The following is a 14,242-nucleotide window of genomic DNA, read 5'->3' on the forward strand; positions in this document are numbered from 1 at the left end:
TTGTCATAAGGTGTCCTGGGAAAGGCCAGCAGGAGAAGTGGGCGTGTGGGGAGGCCTTTGTTCCAGAGGACAGGGCATGCAGCCACCAGCGTACAAGCCTGGTGTCATAGCAGGACAGTCTGCTGGGCCATGGTGTGCTCCCCAGAACCCTGAGGAGTGGCCATGGTGGAAGGAGGTCAGACCTCTGCCATCTTTGGTCCGCTAACTGCTGCTGGGAAGCTGGCTGTCCTTAGAGCCCCAGCAAGGGGTTATTCGTGGGGAGGCCAACACATATCCTTCTGGACCCCCCAAGTGAGCTGGTCATCCTTCCAGAGTGATAAAACTGCCTGAATTTTCTGCAGTACAAGAAGCCAGAGCAGAGCCGCCAAAAGGTCACAAAGGTCACACACATGAACTTGCGACACTGTATGTTGCCTGAGTTGGTGCCTAGGGAAAGATTAAAAAAAAAAAAAAAAACACTCCCTACTCTGGCTTCTCACACTGTCCTTTCAGAAGGCAGAAAACCATGTGACCAACTTACTGAGCCCTTGCTAAGACTTCAGTATACAACTTCTAATTTAATAAGGCAGGTGCCAATTCTTGGTGGTATTTTATTAATGAGGAGACTGAAGCTTTGCCGCTATGTAATCTCTCTGGCCAGCGAGTGGGCTAGAACCCCATCCTTTGGCCCCTAAACCATGGGATTCTTTTAAGCAATTTGCCTCCACCCTGTACCTGTGGTCTCTTTATCTTTAGATGGTCAGGTTTCTGTTTCTGTGATTCATAGATTGTAAGACATCACCATCTCACTGTGCATTTTGATTTCACAAGTAAGGCAATTGTTTGTCAAAGCCACAGGAGAGGTCCTGGGCACTGTCACACCAGATCCATGCTGCAGTCACCTTCAGGGTAGAGTCTTAGTCCAGGCGCCTAATTGCAGGTGCCTCCAGAGCTCTGGGCCACAGAGAGGTGGCCAGCAGTGGTAAGGGGAGTGTAAAATCACACGCCGAGTAAGCCAAGGACACTACAAAAGACCCAGAGAGCGGTCACAAGGAGCCACGCATGCCCAAATGGGCTTTTCTGGGGAGAGTCCTAGAAAAGAGTCCAGCGTGAGAATTACCAAGGGAGGTGAAGGGAGCCCCCGGGTGCGTGGAAGGGCCCGGTCGATGGAACAGTTGTTGCCTGGGAGTGGGGCTGTGGGAAGCTGCGGCAGACCTCGTTTGGGAAGAGGACTACCCTGTGTGAGTGTCCTCAAGGCCTCACAAGGGCTGCCCACGCCCACACCGTTACTTTTCGTAGGGGTTTCCACCTGGGCTCCTTCCTGTGAGTTTCGCTCGGTATGTGGACAACTCACACTTTGCCCCTGCTAGCTGAATTCATCCTGACTCCTTACCAGACACTGAAAACGTAATCTTTGTAAAGAGTGCCATCTAACGGTGGGAGCAGTGGCAGCGTTGTTTGTTTTTCGTTTTTTTTAAGATTTATTTTTTAGTTGTAGTTGGACACAATACCTTTATTTTATTTATTTTTTTAGTAGTGCTGAGGATTGAACCCAGGGCCTTGCACATGCCAGGCGAGCGCTCTACTGCCGAGCCACAACCCCAGCCCACCCCGGCAGCATATTTTTTAAACAGACTCAATTCAGCCCCTGGTCCAAGTGCAACTCTCGAACTGACTTATTAAGTGTTGTGTCATTTGTCCTAGTGCAGGCTGGAGAGAGAACGGCTGGACATTTCTGTAGATAGAAATTTGAGAGTTTCTATCAAAATCCTTGAAATTGCCCTTCCCCTTGACCAGTAACTCCACTCTGGGAGAGTCTCTGAGGAGGACAGATGGATGCTGTGTCCTGTCTGCAGCTATTTATTATAGCTCTAAAAAATAACAGCCAGTGCTGAAACAGAATGTCCAGAGATCTGCCCTGGTCACGCCACACGACACAGAGTGCCTGATCATGAAAACTCCTGCTGTGACAGTGTATACTGAAGTGACAAGTGTCCACGATCCTGTCATTCTGCTGAGGATGCTTTGGCTGAGATGGGACCTCACATGCATTTTTTTAAAAAAATTTTTTTAGTTAATCATGGGCACAATATCTTTATTTTGTTTATTTATTTTTATGTGGTGCTGAGGATCGAACCCAGGGTCTCACACGAGAGAGGCGAGTGCTCTACCGCTGAGCCACAACCCCAGCCCCTCACATGCATTTTTTGAGGTCTGGGAAAGCCGTTCTTTCATAGCGATTTCTGTCCTTCAGATGGCAGCTACGGCTTGTCCCAGGGCAGTCGCCTCTTTTCAGGGAAACATTCCCCTGGGCCTCTGGGGTCAGGGAGGAACGGCCTTTCAGGAGCTTAACAGCCCTGGAGGACACTGTGTGTATCTGCTTCATTGGGTCAGACAGAGGTGTTTGGAGGTGACAGCCCAGTTTTAGGAAACCCTCTCACCTGGACGGGGCTCAGGCTGGGGGCCCTGTAGCCACAGAAAGTGGGCTGGACCTGGACCCACAGACAGAGGTGAGCGTTCCTGCCCCTCCCCTGAGCTCTACATGGTAATTGTCAATGATCTCCAGGTGGCAAAGGGGGGGGGGGGGGCGGAGGATTTCATGCCACAGTACCAGCCACAGGTTTGACAGGTGGTTGTCCATCTTGAGCCTCTGGGGCCTCTGGGCAGAGCTGCTGAAGGAACCCAGGAACATGCTAGCTCCTCACTTCAAGCAAGGCTTTTCTGTTTCTGTGGTCTCACCTTCTACAGCACAGGAGTCCGTACTTACTGCGTATGAGCTAAAGCACAGGGAGTGCTTTGAGGAACCCGCTAACCGTGGTGTCCATGGTAGCAACAGCTATCTAGGAAACAACTTGGGGAACTGTGCACCAGGAGGGGATGCAGACACCCAGGCTGGAGCTTGTTGCACACAACTCTTCTTGGTTGTTTCCAAACTTTCTTCTATGAGCACATTTTCCCCTAGCCTTGCTGAGCTGTTGCAGAGTCCCATTTTATAGGTCCACGCCATGGACGAGGACGGCGCCAGTGAGGGCGGGGCGGTCTGCCCCCTTTCCAATCTGCAGTCTCCTCCACACTCCGCCCTGGGGAGGGCAGGCTCTGAACTGTGGTGCTTTGCTGCTGCACCCCTAGCTCTGCAGGGACAAGCTGGGATAGTTTTTCAGGGAGCACTCCGTGGCCTCCAACACCTTGGATTTGCTGAAGTGAGCTCGACATCTTTTTCAGACTGCCGAGGGGTCTCCGCCAGGTGTGTGTCCTGGGACGCGAGCCTGTTTCTGCAGCGGGGCGAGGCTCTCCCTGCCCTTGCCGTGTGAGACTTTCAGCAGGGGACGGAGTCTCGTTTTTGAAAGCCATGCTCTCATTACACACAGCAGATAAGTCTCCCTGTGTGCGCCAGGTTGCCCCCTGCCACTTCTGAATCCTGAACACTGACCGTCCAGCTGGGGTCAGGCCTTGAAGGAGCCTTTTTCCATTTAATTTCTGGGACCATCACGATTAGTCTCCAGTAATGGGTCCGCCTCACAGCTGCAGAAGTAGGTGACCAAGCCTGGCCTCAGACCCAGGTGGCCCTCCCCGACCTGCGATGCTGCAGCCGTGCCCTGTGCCCTTCCCACAGGCCAGAAACCAGCGGCGGATTCTCCTGTGCAGCTGCTCCTGGGAACTACTGTGACTGTCCTTCAGGCCGCCCGCTCCCCGTCACCTGCTGGCGAGTTCCCCCGGTCCTCTGAGGTGCCCGAGGGTGGAGCAGTGTGCACAGTTGCAGGGGGTCCCGCAGCCTGGACCTAGGGCCACGCTCCCCTGCTTGAGGTCAGGTTGGTAAGAGAGAACTTGCCTGGTCCCAGGGGCTGGGCTGGTGAGTGCCACCGCGGAGGTCATCAAGGGTTCCTGGTCTCGTTGGCACTCTTGGGAAGATGCTCGGCTCATCCCGGATTCCCGGGGAACACAGTAGGAAACCCGGCTTCGGCGTCCAGGACGGCCGCTCAAGGCCCAGTGGCGGGTGAGTACGCGAGCATGTCCAGCCACGGGAAGGACTGAAGCTGGGGACTCAGGCTGCAGCACAGGTGACCCGGGGACAGAACTGACAGAGCCAGACACAGAAGGGCCTCATGGCCTGTGATCCACGATGTGACCTGTCCAGAGCAGGAAACTCCCTAGAGACCAGCAGATCGCCGCTGTCCTAGTGACTCCATGGTGTGTAGAACAGCAGTCCTCAGGCTGTGCCTGCCCTGGTGACTCCATGGTGTGTGGAACAGCAGTCCTCAGGCTGTGCCTGCCCTAGTGACTCCATGGTGTGTAGAACAGCAGTCCTCAGGCTGTGCCTGCCCTGGTGACTCCATGGTGTGTAGAACAGCAGTCCTCAGGCTGTGCCTACCCTTGTGACTCCATGGTGTGTAGAACAGCAGTCCTCAGGCTGTGCCTGCCCTGAGTGACTCCATGGTGTGTAGGACAGCAGCTCTCAGGCTGTACCTGCTCTAGTGACTCCATGGTGTGTAGGACAGCAGTCCTCAGGCTGTGCCTGCCCTGGTGACTCCATGGTGTGTGGAACAGCAGCTCTCAGGCTGTGCATGCCCTGGTGACTCCATGGTGTGTGGAACAGCCGTCCTCAGGCTGTGCCTGCCCTAGTGACTCCATGGTGTGTAGAAGAGCAGTCCTCAGGCTGTGCCTGCCCTAGTGACTCCATGGTGTGCAGGACAGCAGTCCTCAGGCTGTGCCTGCCCTAGTGACTCCATGGTGTGCAGAACAGCAGTCCTCAGGCTGTGCCTGCCCTGGTGACTCCATGGTGTGCAGAACAGGAGTCCTCAGGCTGTGCCAGCCCTAGTGACTCCATGGTGTGCAGAACAGCAGTCCTAAGGCTGTGCCTGCCCTGGTGACTCCATGGTGTGTGGAACAGCCGTCCTCAGGCTGTGCCTGCCCTGGTGACTCCATGGTGTGTAGGACAGCATTCCTCAGGCTGTGCCTGCCCTAGTGACTCCATGGTGTGTAGGACAGCAGTCCTCAGGCCCTGGTGACTTCATGGTGTGTAGGACAGCAGTCCTCAGGCTGTGCCTCCCCTAGTGACTCCATGGTGTGCAGAACAGCAGTCCTCAGGCTGTGCCTGCCCTAGTGACTCCATGGTGTGTAGAACAGCAGTCCTCAGGCTGCGCCTGCCCTGGTGACTCCATGGTGTGTGGAACAGCAGTCCTCAGGCTGTGCCTGCCCCAGTGACTCCATGGTGTGCGGACAGCAGTCCTCAGGCTGTGCCCCTGCCCTAGTGACTCCATGGTGTGTAGAACAGCAGCCTCAGGCTGCGCCTGCCCTGGTGACTCCATGGTGTGTGGAACAGCAGTCCTCAGGCTGCGCCTGCCCTGGTGACTCCATGGTGTGTAGAATAGCAGTCCTCAGGCGGTGCCTGCCCCAGTGACTCCATGGTGTGCAGGACAGCAGTCCTCAGGCTGTGCCGCCCTGAGTGACTCCATGGTGTGTGGAACAGCAGTCCTCAGGCTGTGCCTGTCCTGAGTGACTCCATGGTGTGTAGAACAGCAGTCCTCAGGCTGTGCCTGCCCTGGTGACTCCATGGTGTGTGGAACAGCAGTCCTCAGGCTGTGCCTGCCCCAGTGACTACATGGTGTGCAGGACAGCAGTCCTCAGGCTGTGCCTGCCCTAGTGACTCCATGGTGTGTGGAACAGCAGCCCTCAGGCTGTGCCTGCCCTACTGACTCCATGGTGTGTAGAACAGCAGTCCTCAGGCTGTGCCTGCCCCTAGTGACTCCATGGTGTGCAGGACAGCAGCACTCAGGCTGTGCCTGCCTTAGTGACTCCATGGTGTGTGGAACAGCAGTCCTCAGGCTGTGCCTGTCCTAGTGACTCCATGGTGTGTAGGACAGCAGTCCTCAGGCTGTGCCTGCCCTAGTGACTCCATGGTGTGTAGAACAGCAGCTCTCAGGCTGTGCCTACCCTAGTGACTCCATGGTGTGTGGAACAGCAGTCCTCAGGCTGTGCCTGCCCTAGTGACTCCATGGTGTGTAGAACAGCAGTCCTCAGGCTGTGCCTGCCCTGAGTGACTCCATGGTGTGTAGAACAGCAGTCCTCAGGCTGTGCCTGCCCTGGTGACTCCATGGTGTGTAGAACAGCAGTCCTCAGGCTGTGCCTGCCCTGAGTGACTCCATGGTGTGTAGAACAGCAGCTCTCAGGCTGTGCCTGCCCTGGTGACTCCATGGTGTAGAACAGCAGTCCTCAGGTGTACCTGCCCTAGTGACTCCATGGTGTGTAGAATAGCAGTCCTCAGGCTGTGCCTGCCCTGGTGACTCCATGGTGTGTAGAACAGCAGTCCTTAGGCTGTACCTGCCCTAGTGACTCCATGGTGTGCAGGACAGCAGTCCTCAGGCTGTGCCTGCCCTGAGTGACTCCATGGTGTGTGGAACAGCAGTCCTCAGGCTGTGGCCTGTCCTGAGTGACTCCATGGTGTGTAGAACAGCAGTCCTCAGGCTGTGCCTGCCCTGGTGACTCCATGGTGTGTGGAACAGCAGTCCTCAGGCTGTGCCTGCCCCCAGTGACTCCATGGTGTGCAGGACAGCAGTCCTCAGGCTGTGCCTGCCCTAGTGACTCCATGGTGTGTGGAACAGCAGCCCTCAGGCTGTGCCTGCCCTAGTGACTCCATGGTGTGTAGAACAGCAGTCCTCAGGCTGTGCCTGCCCTAGTGACTCCATGGTGTGCAGGACAGCAGCCCCTCAGGCTATGCCTGCCTTAGTGACTCCATGGTGTGTGGAACAGCAGTCCTCAGGCTGTGCCTGTCCTAGTGACTCCATGGTGTGTAGGACAGCAGTCCTCAGCTGTGCCTGCCCTAGTGACTCCATGGTGTGTAGAACAGCAGCTCTCAGGCTGTGCCTACCCTAGTGACTCCATGGTGTGTGGAACAGCAGTCCTCAGGCTGTGCCTGCCCTAGTGACTCCATGGTGTGTAGAACAGCAGTCCTCAGGCTGTGCCTGCCCTGAGTGACTCCATGGTGTGTAGAACAGCAGTCCTCAGGCTGTGCCTGCCCTGGTGACTCCATGGTGTGTAGAACAGCAGTCCTCAGGCTGTGCCTGCCCTGAGTGACTCCATGGTGTGTAGAACAGCAGCTCTCAGGCTGTGCCTGCCCTGGTGACTCCATGGTGTAGAACAGCAGTCCTCAGGCTGTACCTGCCCTAGTGACTCCATGGTGTGTGGAACAGCAGCCCTCAGGCTGTGGGCTGCCCTACTGACTCCATGGTGTGTAGAACAGCAGTCCTCAGGCTGTGCCTGCCCTAGTGACTCCATGGTGTGCAGGACAGCAGCCCTCAGGCTGTGCCTGCCTTAGTGACTCCATGGTGTGTGGAACAGCAGTCCTCAGGCTGTGCCTGTCCTAGTGACTCCATGGTGTGTAGGACAGCAGTCCCTCAGGCTGTGCCTGCCCTAGTGACTCCATGGTGTGTAGAACAGCAGCTCTCAGGCTGTGCCTACCCTTGTGACTCCATGGTGTGTGGAACAGCAGTCCTCAGGCTGTGCCTGCCCTAGTGACTCCATGGTGTGTAGAACAGCAGTCCTCAGGCTGTGCCTGCCCTGAGTGACTCCATGGTGTGTAGAACAGCAGTCCTCAGGCTGTGCCTGCCCTAGTGACTCCATGGTGTGTAGAACAGCAGTCCTCAGTCTGTGCCTGCCCCAGTGACTCCATGGTGTGCAGGACAGCAGTACTCAGGCTGTGCCTGCCCTAGTGACTCCATGGTGTGTAGAATAGCAGTCCTTAGGCTGTACCTGCCCTAGTGACTCCATGGTGTGTAGGACAGCAGTCCTCAGGCTGTGCCTGCCCTGAGTGACTCCATGGTGTGTAGAACAGCAGTCCTCAGGCTGTGCCTGCCCTGGTGACTCCATGGTGTAGAACAGCAGTCCTCAGGCTGTACCTGCCCTAGTGACTCCATGGTGTGTAGAATAGCAGTCCTCAGGCTGTGCCTGCCCTGGTGACTCCATGGTGTGTAGGACAGCAGTCCTCAGGCTGCTCCTGCCCTAGTGACTCCAGGGTGTGTAGAACAGCAGTCCTCAGGCTGTGCCTGCCCTGAGTGACTCCAGGGTGTGTAGAACAGCAGTCCTCAGGCTGTGCCTGCCCTGGTGACTCCATGGTGTGTAGAACAGCAGTCCTCAGGCTGTGACTGCCCTGAGTGATTCCATGGTGAGTAGTACAGCAGTCCTCAGGCTGTGCCTGTCCTAGTGACTCCATGGTGTGTAGGACAGCAGTCCTCAGTTGTGCCTGTCCTAGTGACTCCATGGTGTGTAGAACAGCAGTCCTCAGGCTGTAGCAGCCTGAGTGACTCCATGGTGTGTAGAAACAGCAGTCCTTAGGCTGTACCTGCCCTAGTGACTCCATGGTGTGTAGGACAGCAGTCCTCAGGCTGTGCCTGCCCTGAGTGACTCCATGGTGTGTAGAACAGCAGTCCTCAGGCTGTGCCTGCCCTAGTGACTCCATGGTGTGTAGGACAGCAGTCCTCAGGCTGTGCTGCCCTGAGTGACTCCATGGTGTGTAGGACAGCAGTCCTCAGGCTGTGCCTGCCCTAGTGACTTCATGGTGTGTAGAACAGCAGTCCTCAGGCTGTGCCTGCCCTAGTGACTCCATGGTGTGTAGAACAGCAGTCCTCAGGCTGTGCCTGCCCTAGTGACTCCATGGTGTGTAGGACAGCAGTCCTCAGGCTGTGCCGGCCCTAGTGACTCCATGGTGTGTAGAACAGCAGTCCTCAGGCTGTGCTGGCCCTAGTGACTCCATGGTGTGTACGACAGCAGTCATCAGGCTGTGCCTGCCCTGGTGACTCCATGGTGTGTAGAATAGCAGTCCTCAGGCTGTGCCTCTCCTAGTGACTCCATGGTGTACAGAACAGTAGTCCTCAGGCTGCACCTGCCCTGGTGACTCAATGGTGTGCAGAACAGCAGTCCTCAGGCTGTGCCTGCCCTGAGTGACTCCATGGTGTGTAGAACAGCAGTCCTCAGGCTGTGCCTGCCCTAGTGACTCCATGGTGTGTAGGACAGCAGTCCTCAGGCTGTGCCTGGCCCTGAGAGACTCCATGGTGTGTAGAACAGCAGTCCTCAGGCTGCGCCTGCCCTGAGTGACCCCATGGTGTGTGGAATAGCAGTCCCTCATGCTGTGCCTGCCCTGAGTGACTCCATGGTGTGTAGGACAGCAGTCCTCAGGCTGTGCCTGCCCTACTGACTTCATGGTGTGTAGAACAGCAGTCCTCAAGCTGTGCCTGCCCTAGTGACTCCATGGTGTGTAGAACAGCAGTCCTCAGGCTGTGCCTGCCCTAGTGACTCCATGGTGTGTAGGACAGCAGTCCTCAGGCTGTGCTGGCCCTAGAGACTCCATGGTGTGTACGACAGCAGTCATCAGGCTGTGCCTGCCCTGGTGACTCCATGGTGTGTAGAACAGCAGTCCTCAGGCTGTGCCTCTCCTAGTGACTCCATGGTGTACAGAACAGTAGTCCTCAGGCTGCACCTGCCCTGGTGACTCCATGGTGTGCAGAACAGCAGTCCTCAGGCTGTGCCTGCCCTAGTGACTCCATGGTGTGTAGAACAGCAGTCCTCAGTCTGTGCCTGCCCCAGTGACTCCATAGTGTGCAGGACAGCAGTACTCAGGCTGTGCCTGCCCTACCTAGTGACTCCATGGTGTACAGAACAGCAGTCCTCAGGCTGTGCCTGCCCTAGTGACTCCATGGTGTGTAGAACAGCAGCTCTCAGGCTGTGCCTGCCCTAGTGACTCCATGGTGTGTGGAACAGCAGCTCTCAGGCTGTGCCTGCCCTACTGACTCCATGGTGTGTAGAACAGCAGCTCTCAGGCTGTGCCTGCCCTGGTTACTCCATGGTGTGCAGAACAGCAGTCCTCAGGCTGTGCCTGCCCTGGTGACTCCATGGTGTGCAGAACAGCAGTCCTCAAGCTGTGCCTGCCCTGGTGACTCCATGGTGTGTAGAACAGCAGCCCTCAGCCCTGTGCCTGCCCTACTGACTCCATGGTGTGTAGAACAGCAGTCCTCAGGCTGTGTCTGCCCTAGTGACTCCATGGTGTGTAGAACAGCAGCTCTCAGGCTGTGCCTGCCCTGGTGACTCCATGGTGTAGAACAGCAGTCCTCAGGCTGTACCTGCCCTAGTGACTCCATGGTGTGTGGAACAGCAGCCCTCAGGCTGTGCCTGCCCTACTGACTCCCATGGTGTGTAGAACAGCAGTCCTCAGGCTGTGCCTGCCCTAGTGACTCCATGGTGTGCAGGACAGCAGCCCTCAGGCTGTGCCTGCCTTAGTGACTCCATGGTGTGTGGAACAGCAGTCCTCAGGCTGTGCCTGTCCTAGTGACTCCATGGTGTGTAGGACAGCAGTCCTCAGGCTGTGCCTGCCCTAGTGACTCCATGGTGTGTAGAACAGCAGCTCTCAGGCTGTGCCTACCCTTGTGACTCCATGGTGTGTGGAACAGCAGTCCTCAGGCTGTGCCTGCCCTAGTGACTCCATGGTGTGTAGAACAGCAGTCCTCAGGCTGTGCCTGCCCTGAGTGACTCCATGGTGTGTAGAACAGCAGTCCTCAGGCTGTGCCTGCCCTAGTGACTCCATGGTGTGTAGAACAGCAGTCCCTCAGTCTGTGCCTGCCCCAGTGACTCCATGGTGTGCAGGACAGCAGTACTCAGGCTGTGCCTGCCCTAGTGGACTCCATGGTGTGTAGAATAGCAGTCCTTAGGCTGTACCTGCCCTAGTGACTCCATGGTGTGTAGGACAGCAGTCCTCAGGCTGTGCCTGCCCTGAGTGACTCCATGGTGTGTAGAACAGCAGTCCTCAGGCTGTGCCTGCCCTGGTGACTCCATGTGTAGAAACAGCAGTCCTCAGGCTGTACCTGCCCTAGTGACTCCATGGTGTGTAGAATAGCAGTCCTCAGGCTGTGCCTGCCCTGGTGACTCCATGGTGTGTAGGACAGCAGTCCTCAGGCTGCTCCTGCCCTAGTGACTCCAGGGTGTGTAGAACAGCAGTCCTCAGGCTGTGCCTGCCCTGAGTGACTCCAGGGTGTGTAGAACAGCAGTCCTCAGGCTGTGCCTGCCCTGGTGACTCCATGGTGTGTAGAACAGCAGTCCTCAGGCTGTGACTGCCCTGAGTGATTCCATGGTGAGTAGTACAGCAGTCCTCAGGCTGTGCCTGTCCTAGTGACTCCATGGTGTGTAGGACAGCAGTCCTCAGTTGTGCCTGTCCTAGTGACTCCATGGTGTGTAGAACAGCAGTCCTCAGGCTGTAGCAGCCCTGAGTGACTCCATGGTGTGTAGAACAGCAGTCCTTAGGCTGTACCTGCCCTAGTGACTCCATGGTGTGTAGGACAGCAGTCCTCAGGCTGTGCCTGCCCTGAGTGACTCCATGGTGTGTAGAACAGCAGTCCTCAGGCTGTGCCTGCCCTAGTGACTCCATGGTGTGTAGGACAGCAGTCCTCAGGCTGTGCCTGCCCTGAGTGACTCCCATGGTGTGTAGGACAGCAGTCCTCAGGCTGTGCCTGCCCTAGTGACTTCATGGTGTGTAGAACAGCAGTCCCTCAGGCTGTGCCTGCCCTAGTGACTCCATGGTGTGTAGAACAGCAGTCCTCAGGCTGTGCCTGCCCTAGTGACTCCATGGTGTGTAGGACAGCAGTCCTCAGGCTGTGCCGGCCCTAGTGACTCCATGGTGTGTAGAACAGCAGTCCTCAGGCTGTGCTGGCCCTAGTGACTCCATGGTGTGTACGACAGCAGTCATCAGGCTGTGCCTGCCCTGGTGACTCCATGGTGTGTAGAATAGCAGTCCTCAGGCTGTGCCTCTCCTAGTGACTCCATGGTGTACAGAACAGTAGTCCTCAGGCTGCACCTGCCCTGGTGACTCAATGGTGTGCAGAACAGCAGTCCTCAGGCTGTGCCTGCCCTGAGTGACTCCATGGTGTGTAGAACAGCAGTCCTCAGGCTGTGCCTGCCCTAGTGACTCCATGGTGTGTAGGACAGCAGTCCTCAGGCTGTGCCTGCCCTGAGAGACTCCATGGTGTGTAGAACAGCAGTCCTCAGGCTGCGCCTGCCCTGAGTGACCCCATGGTGTGTGGAATAGCAGTCCTCATGCTGTGCCTGCCCTGAGTGACTCCATGGTGTGTAGGACAGCAGTCCTCAGGCTGTGCCTGCCCTACTGACTTCATGGTGTGTAGAACAGCAGTCCTCAAGCTGTGCCTGCCCTAGTGACTCCATGGTGTGTAGAACAGCAGTCCTCAGGCTGTGCCTGCCCTAGTGACTCCATGGTGTGTAGGACAGCAGTCCTCAGGCTGTGCTGGCCCTAGAGACTCCATGGTGTGTACGACAGCAGTCATCAGGCTGTGCCTGCCCTGGTGACTCCATGGTGTGTAGAACAGCAGTCCTCAGGCTGTGCCTCTCCTAGTGACTCCATGGTGTACAGAACAGTAGTCCTCAGGCTGCACCTGCCCTGGTGACTCCATGGTGTGCAGAACAGCAGTCCTCAGGCTGTGCCTGCCCTAGTGACTCCATGGTGTGTAGAACAGCAGTCCTCAGTCTGTGCCTGCCCCAGTGACTCCATAGTGTGCAGGACAGCAGTACTCAGGCTGTGCCTGCCCTACCTAGTGACTCCATGGTGTACAGAACAGCAGTCCTCAGGCTGTGCCTGCCCTAGTGACTCCATGGTGTGTAGAACAGCAGCTCTCAGGCTGTGCCTGCCCTAGTGACTCCATGGTGTGTGGAACAGCAGCTCTCAGGCTGTGCCTGCCCTACTGACTCCATGGTGTGTAGAACAGCAGCTCTCAGGCTGTGCCTGCCCTGGTTACTCCCATGGTGTGCAGAACAGCAGTCCTCAGGCTGTGCCTGCCCTGGTGACTCCATGGTGTGCAGAACAGCAGTCCTCAAGCTGTGCCTGCCCTAGTGACTCCATGGTGTGTAGAACAGCAGCCCTCAGCCTGTGCCTGCCCTACTGACTCCATGGTGTGTAGAACAGCAGTCCTCAGGCTGTGTCTGCCCTAGTGACTCCATGGTGTGTAGAACAGCAGCTCTCAGGCTGTGCCTGCCCTAGTGACTCCATGGTGTGTAGGACAGCAGTCCTCAGGCTGTGTCTGCCCTAGTGACTCCATGGTGTGTAGAACAGCAGCTCTCAGGCTGTGCCTGCCCTACTGACTCCATGGTGTGTAGAACAGCAGTCCTCAGTCTGTGCCTGCCCTGGTGACTCCATGGTGTGCAGGACAGCAGCTCTCAGGCTGTGCCTGCCCTAGTGTCTCCATGGTGTGTGGAACAGCAGCCCTCAGGCTGTGCCTGCCCTACTGACTCCATGGTGTGTAGAAGAGCAGTCCTCAGGCTGCGCCTGCCCTATTGACTCCATGGTGTGTAGGACAGCAGTCCTCAGGCTGTGCCTGCCCTAGTGACTCCTTGGTGTGTAGGACAGCAGTCCTCAGGCTGTGCCTGCCCTAGTGACTCCATGGTGTGTAGGACACAGTCCTCAGGCTGTGCCTGCCCTGGTGACTCCATGGTGTGTGGAACAGCAGCTCTCAGGCTGTGCCTACCCTAGTGACTCCATGGTGTGTGGAACAGCCGTCCTCAGGCTGTGCCTGCCCTGGTGACTCCATGGTGTGTAGAACAGCAGTCCTCAGGCTGTGCCTGCCCTGGTGACTCCATGGTGTGTAGAACAGCAGTCCTCAGGCTGTGCCTGCCCTAGTGACTCCATGGTGTGTAGAACAGCAGCTCTCAGGCTGTGCCTGCCCTGGTGACTCCATGGTGTGTAGAACAGCAGTCCTCAGGCTGTGCCTGCCCTGGTGACTCCATGGTGTGTAGAACAGCAGTCTTCAAGCTGTGCCTGCCCTAGTGACTCCATGTTGTGTAGAACAGCAGCCCTCAGGCTGTGCCTGCCCTTCTGACTCCATGGTGTGTAGAACAGCAGTCCTCAGGCTGTGCCTGTCCTAGTGACTCCATGGTGTGTAGAACAGCAGTCCTCAGGCTGTGCCTGCCCTGAGTGACTCCATGGTGTGTAGAACAGCAGTCCTCAGGCTGTGCCTGCATTAGTGACTCCATGGTGTGTAGGACACAGTCCTCAGGCTGTGCCTGCCCTGGTGACTCCATGGTGTGTGGAACAGCAGCTCTCAGGCTGTGCCTGCCCTGGTGACTCCATGGTGTGTGGAACAGCCGTCCTCAGGCTGTGCCTGCCCTGGTGACTCCATGGTGTGTAGAACAGCAGTCCTCAGGCTGTGCCTGCCCTGGTGACTCCATGGTGTGTAGAACAGCAGTCCTCAGGCTGTGTCCTGTCCTGGTGACTCCCATG

This window comes from Urocitellus parryii, chromosome 15 (genome assembly GCF_045843805.1).
Source record: "Urocitellus parryii isolate mUroPar1 chromosome 15, mUroPar1.hap1, whole genome shotgun sequence".
NCBI lineage: Eukaryota > Metazoa > Chordata > Mammalia > Rodentia > Sciuridae > Urocitellus > Urocitellus parryii.